The sequence below is a fragment of the Rosa chinensis genome, chromosome 6 (assembly GCF_002994745.2).
Source record: "Rosa chinensis cultivar Old Blush chromosome 6, RchiOBHm-V2, whole genome shotgun sequence".
NCBI classification, from domain to species: Eukaryota; Viridiplantae; Streptophyta; class Magnoliopsida; order Rosales; family Rosaceae; genus Rosa; species Rosa chinensis.
The window spans coordinates 44792300-44799078 of NC_037093.1; the positions used below are offsets into that span (position 1 = coordinate 44792300).

Below are 6779 nucleotides of genomic sequence, written 5' to 3' on the forward strand. Positions count from 1 at the left end.
TTTCTATTAGAATTGCTCTGATTACCTGAGGAATTAAGGTTATTAAGTTGAGATTTGTGTGTTGTGAATTTGGTTGATGTGGATTTGGGGAGCAGGGTGGCTCCATGAGAATAAGGATGGGTGATTTAGAAGTGTAAATATGCTTTCTACCGGATTTGGGTAGTCCATTTTAGGGGAATTCCGCCAAATTTTTGGCAGAATTTCTTCTAAGGTGGGCCCCGCAGGGCCACCTCAGATTTCGAGGTGAAATCTGGGGCGGGTCCTGTCAGAGGCCGTGGTTTTATGGTGGCGGCTCTACAAATTGGGCTGGAGGAGATGGAATTTCCCTCTCGTCCGGTCGCTGGGAGATTGAGGGCTGCAGAGTTCCTCATAGTCGGCATATCAAATTTAGGGGTGGTGATGAGTCTGTATTGCGAGGAGTTTCTCGCGGCAGATATGAGGGATCTGGGTCATTCGGGATTGAGGATGGCTGGACAGGAATGGATCCAGTGAGTGGTGTTGGTCGCGAGGTCGCGCAGTGGATAGCCGAGTGGCAATCTTCCTCATGTGTTCGTGCTGTGCTCAGTGGCTGGGTTCTGTCGGCGAATGGTGACATAGATGATGATTACGGCGCTGGGCTAGCAATGGCTCCACCGATCTGTGCCGGAGTAAAGATGGCTGCTGTTGGGAGCGGCGACAATGGCGGTGGGCGGTGGTGGAAGTCTTTCTCGGCCGGCGCCGTCAAATAGAGGTGGACTTTTACTCCGTCTTGCTGGGTTTGGGTGTCCATGGGTTTGGGTGGTCTTAGCAAGTCTAGTTGGGCTTTGACTTCTGGGCCTAGTGCTAGGGCTTCCCTGTCTTTTGGGCCTCTGTCTGGCATATGGAGTAGTTGGGCTGTTGGGCTAGTTTATTTTAATTTTAATTACTTTTATATAAGAATTCATTCTCCTATGGAGAATGAACTCGTAGCTTCTCTCTGAGTTTTGTCACCAAAAATAACCAGGATGTCTTGGCCTTTTGATTCTCTAGGATGTTCGAGGTTAGATTTTGGCAGGGCTTCATGATCTTTCAAAATGTTAAATTACTTAGATAGTGACTCTTTTGAAAGTCCCACAGGGATGGATCATTATGTGTAATTTCGCTGATCAATGCAATGAGTTGACAATTCTCTCAAAAAAAAAAAATGTAAGGGATAGTTTGTAAACGACTATGAGGGACAAGTGAATCTGACGGCTGAAAACAAACACACATTTTTAAGTTGTTATAATTTCAACCTTTTAATTTAAAACATGTGGTTGAGATGCATTTATTTCTCAACACGTACTCACTGTCCTTTAAAACTGTCTCTTAAGCGAGTAAGCCTATATGTGTAACAACATCAGGTCAATCAATATCAATACATTTGGTACAACGGTCTATGATGATTTGAACATTTTTATTTATTTTTTATTTTCTTTGTGTTGGTGTAAAGAAAGATAATTAAGAAAAGCAACCATTTTAGTGCCAAATCCTATCTGTTGACTAATAGTGAGGTAAGAGTACCGTACAATGCACGAGCTATCAACATATAATTTATCGATCGATCTTTGTCTAAAAAAAATGTATCGATCAAGAAAACTATATATATAATCTAATTACCATTTGATAGTACCACCAATAACATGTATATTTTACTCATAAGAATATTTATGAAATTGAATTTCGTAGTTTAGACTCTTTGTAAACGAAATAGGCGCCAACCAGTTCAGACTAATATTAGAGTTGTTGGCTATTCACGAATCTTTAAAGAAACAAGGGGCGCTTTCCCAAAAAAAAAAAACAAGGGGCGGTAGACTTGCTCAATTTTGTTTAGTAATAGTTTAGATTTTCTAATTGGACTTTGTGCGTTATCTCTTTCACTTCATAATAAAATTAAGGGTGTCACCTAGCATTTTGAAAGAAATTAGTGGTATAGAGATAAATGTTATACTAATGGAGAAGCCAATCATGGAAAAGAAGTGTAAAAATGGTGGAGTGCTACCTTAATTAATTGATTAATTTTTGAGTTGTCGTTCAAGAAAAATACAAATGTAATGCATGACTCTATCAATAATTGTTTTCATCTAAGCTAATGATATAAGATTGCGGGTGATTATAGATATAGTTTCTTAAAGGCATGAACTAATGTGTACGTAGATGGTTTCAAGAGCCAACAGATAAGTGTAGAGATATATAAAAGCAAGAACAAAGTGTAGATATTGCTCAATACAATATACATTTCCCCCCTATTAGATATCTCTCGTTCGAATTTTTTTTTCCAAAGTAAGTAGGGAAGGGTTTTCTTGGCGGATTGTACTGAATAAGACTCTAACCCCCAGGGTTCAGGTATTACGTCTCCCTTCTCCTCACTCTCTCTCTCTCTCTCTCTCTCTCTCTCTCTCTCTCTCTCTCTCTCTCCCTCTCCCTCTCCCTCCCTCCCTCCCTCCCTCCCTCCCTCCCTCCCTTGATGTATATTGAGCCTCACAGATTGATTGGGTTCAAAACCCCATTTAAAACAAAGAAAAAAAAAGTATGAGGAATCCAATAAAGAACTCGTGAACCTGTAAATTAAAGCTGCATAAAATATAGTTGAAACTAACCACTGCAAGTAGCCTAGTAGCTCTTGCCTAGTTAGGTGTGCTCTCCAACCTAAGTTCAAACCCCGTAGCTATCAAAGTGGCCAGGCACGGTGCTGCAATGCACAATTGGAGCATTTCATATGCGTTGAATGAGTTTATCTTGGGCCTAGGAAGCCTTTGGATTCCCCTTGATAAAGTCAAAAAAAAAAAAAAAAAAAAGATAATTGAAACTTGACACCACCCTATGGTGAATCTTTATTTTTTTTATAAATTATTCTAAAATTATGTATAAATAGTTAGTATTTCTATATATGGCATCCCTATTTAATACAAAAATAAAGATTTCTGACAATTTTAATTGGGTCTTTAAATTTTTCTTAAATAAATTGTAATTAAATGGGGTGAGAAACCTTATAATTTAGAATTTCAGAATCAATGTCATTAAATGTTTTTAAAGAAAATCACTTTACTCCTATTTTTTGGTTAATTTTATTTTTTGTTCTAAAAATTATTATTAGTCAATTTATTATCTAATATAAAACATCGTTTCACTACTAGAATTTGGGCCATAGAGCACTGATCTGGGCCACTATTTAACGTGGTCTCCATTGTTAGTTAATATGGCACCGTCACCTTGGATTGGTGAGTCTTCACAACCCAGTCACTGAACAACGGTGCTCCATAAATTTATTCTAATATAGAATTGGGCCTTGTCACTAGTTGAGTCGTTCACAACCCAAAAAACGGTGTGATTGGAGACTTTCAATATATCGAGCAAAAGGGAAAGTAGGTTTGCCGTTCTTTTCATTTTCATATAGATCTCTCGCACTCTCTCTCTCTCTCTCTCTCTCTCTCTCGTGTAGATCTGCCGTTGTTTTCAACGATCCGTGCTTAATTGGCTAGTAGATGGTTCGATATTGGTTCGTTTCTAATTTGGTGCTCGTAGATCTTCCGATTTTAGTCCATTTCTTCACTCACTGTGCGGCATGTTTCATCTTCAAACCCTAATCCATCTCCCCTCCGCTTTCTTCACACCCTTTTCCGATCAGGTATATACGTGCTTAATATGGTTTGTTGCAAGTTTTCTTCTTTAATTTATTTTCTTGGTCACTAGCAGGTGCGATACTGCTGCAACACTGGAGCTTTCTCAAGCAGAAAATGAGGAGAGGAAAGCAAGGGCCTTAGCTACAGCTGCAACGGAGTTGGAAAGACTTCTCAGAAAGGAAGATTTTGGTAGAATGAAGATTGTTGCTTGCATTGGCTGATTTTTGTGCACTACTTTCGGTTTCTTAATAACGGTATTTATGTAATGTTCTTTGTTTCCAAAATATCCTAAACTCCATCCATTGCCTCCTAAACTTACTGTGTATGAATTGGCTTTCTGATTATGTTAGATTGTACTTGACCTCCAGTTGTTTCCTAACTCTTAGGTGATCGGGCAATTTAATGTTGGCTTCATTGTTGGGAAATTAGATCAAGATTTATTTATAGTAGATCAGGTATTTTTCTAGCAATGCTTCTCAAGTTCTCGTTAAGTTTTCTATTGGTTGATGTTAATTCTTCCTTCTTAATTTATCCTCTTTATTACCACGGTGAACATTTGTGTTTGGAACTGATCGCCAATTTGATTGGAGATTTTTTGCTTAACATTTCTTTTCCTCATCTAAGAAAGACTAGCACTGTTTTACTTCCTGTTCGTTGATGAAATCAATGGAACTAATCCCTTATAAATAATTTAACCTGCAGCTAAGCATTATGGGATAAGAGATCAGTCAAGAAGTCAATGGTGATGCACAGATTGTGAGGTATGATTTCTGACAATTCATAAGGTTCTTTACATTTTCCAGAATTTTTAGTTGGAGTCACTTTACATTAATGCACTCTTTTGTCTTTCTCTTTAATTTTTAACAGGACTCAAGTTTTATGTGTTCAAAATTATGGGAGGCTGTGACAAGAAAATCTATCCTTCGAAGCAAGGAGTGTTAACCCCAGGGTGTGTTCGCCTTTTGCTCCACAGGGGTATGTTACAATCTAAAAATTTTTGTGGGGGAGGGAGGGAGGGAGAGAGGGAGAGGCAAAGGCAATTGATTTTAGGATGTTGGTTTTCTGTTTTAGTATCAACTGCTTTGATTTTTCTTGACCATTGTTTGATTTTGCCATTGATTTGTGCATATTATTTTAGGAGCCTCATGCTTCCAAGGACATGGTAGGAGGAATAGTGAGTGAAGAAGGAAGTCTGTTCATGGATGCATTATTAGTCCAAACCTTTTTGTGTTGAACTTGGTCATTGTTAAGAAAGGTGACTATGACCTTCCTGGACTGACTGATGTTGAAAAGCCAACAGTGAGAGGTCCAAAGAGGGCTTCCAAGATCCGCAAGCTATTTAACCTCACCAAGGACGATGATGTTAGGAAGTATGTTAGCACTTAACGCAGAAAATTCACATCCAAAACTGGTGGGTTTTGATTTGTTAATTCACTGTTAAATAAAGTATTAGGGTGTTAGTTTTGATCTAGGTGCTAGTTTTGATCTACTATTTGAGCATTGAACTTTACTTATTGTTGAGTTTTGCTTTTGTAGGTTTGCTTACATCTAGAGTGAGTTGCAGACTTAGATGGTGTATTGAGTTACCTTAGGCCTGCAAACCAGTGTGGTAACTTTACTGACCATAGACTCATTTTGTAGGTTGGTTAATGATAGCTAAACTAGGAGAACTGACCAGTATACTTTTATCATGCTTATATTGTGTACATATTTTGACTTGTCAGGTGGAAATCACTGCAACAACCATGAAGCAGTGTTATGTTAAGCCATGTGCAGGGGTGATGTGATAATGATCTAATGTATATGTGGATATATGGGTTGTCGCCACCATGTCTCTAAATGCAGGTAGTTAACTTTATTCTCTTATATTTTTGAAGTAACATATTTTCTTTTGCTTTTCACTTTTATCATATAGGTTAGAAATCACAATATATATGAATGAAGTTAAAAAAGCATCATGTTATGATTTACTGTATTTAATCAGATCAGATCAGATTGCATTGCCAAATGAAAAGCATCGAGATTCTGATATTTCTAGTTTTTGTATTGGAAATGGATTGGAATTGATCTATATCTATTTATCATAACTATTATAATCAATATTCATTATGTTTGGGTGATACAGTTTCTCTTCTATGTAGAATGAGTTGTGGGTTTAGATGGAGTAATGGATATTGTATTTTTAGTTTGTTAGCAAATTCTTGTGATGTCAACACGTACTGTTAGTAACTTCATATTTAAAACTGTTGAGTACTCATGGTGGAGATGGCCTATGTATTAATTGTACCTTTTGTTTTTTTGGCAGATATTGGAAATCAGAATTGCATGTGTTGTGTTATGCAGCAATTGTGCAAAGGTTGCTACATAAAATCAATTTTTTTTCCCTCTCTTTTTCCCTTTCCTATAGAACTCTATTGATGTTTGCAAGTTATATTCTGTAACAATGAAATTGGCACTCTGACTATGTAAATCAGTTTTGCAGCGAATGTATTGATGTTGAAATCATTTAGTTTGTTCATAATATTACTATTGGTTATTCCAGCTGCTTTCTATTAATTGTAATGCCACATGGCATGTTGGTGGATGAAGAAGGGTGCCAAATTTGGCATTAATTTTTTTTAATTAAAAAAAAAATCTAGTTTTGCCACTGTAAGAAGGGTGCCAAATATGATTTGACATCTGACAGGAGTTATGGGTGATGATGGCACCATTAAGCAATTGGTGCTCTATGTCACATTAGAAACGGGAGCAAAGGGGACTGACACAATAAGGGTGGCTGCATGGTGGCTAATGTGATTAAGGGTGTCAATTGTTGTCAACTCACACCAATACTAGATGGTGTCCTATAGCCAGATTTCTAGTAGTGTTTGCTCAAAATCACATGTTAAGGAAAAAAAGTCTGAGAATATCATGGACTCATGGATCTCCATATTACACGTACAAGAGATGAACTTAATTAGTGCGTTCACACCTAATTAATTGAATCAACAACTGCACTAATAGCATGCAAGACTTGAAAATTAAGCAGAAGCCATACCATTCGTTTTCACAACCTTTTATATCAGAATCCACTATATATATATATATATATGATGAATTGGAACAATACTATATAAATATATATATATATATATATATATATGATGAATATCTATCTTA

At 37.0% G+C, this 6779-nt stretch overlaps 1 long non-coding RNA gene across 1 annotated transcript; it reads left to right on the forward strand.

The window, feature by feature from the left end:
* The first annotated feature begins 5173 nt into the window (after positions 1-5173).
* On the forward strand, positions 5174-6068 carry LOC112174094. The gene is made up of 3 exons (XR_005801507.1): positions 5174-5229; positions 5345-5465; positions 5926-6068. It is a non-coding gene; the product is annotated as an uncharacterized LOC112174094 (long non-coding RNA).
* Positions 6069-6779: the final 711 nt, after the last annotated feature.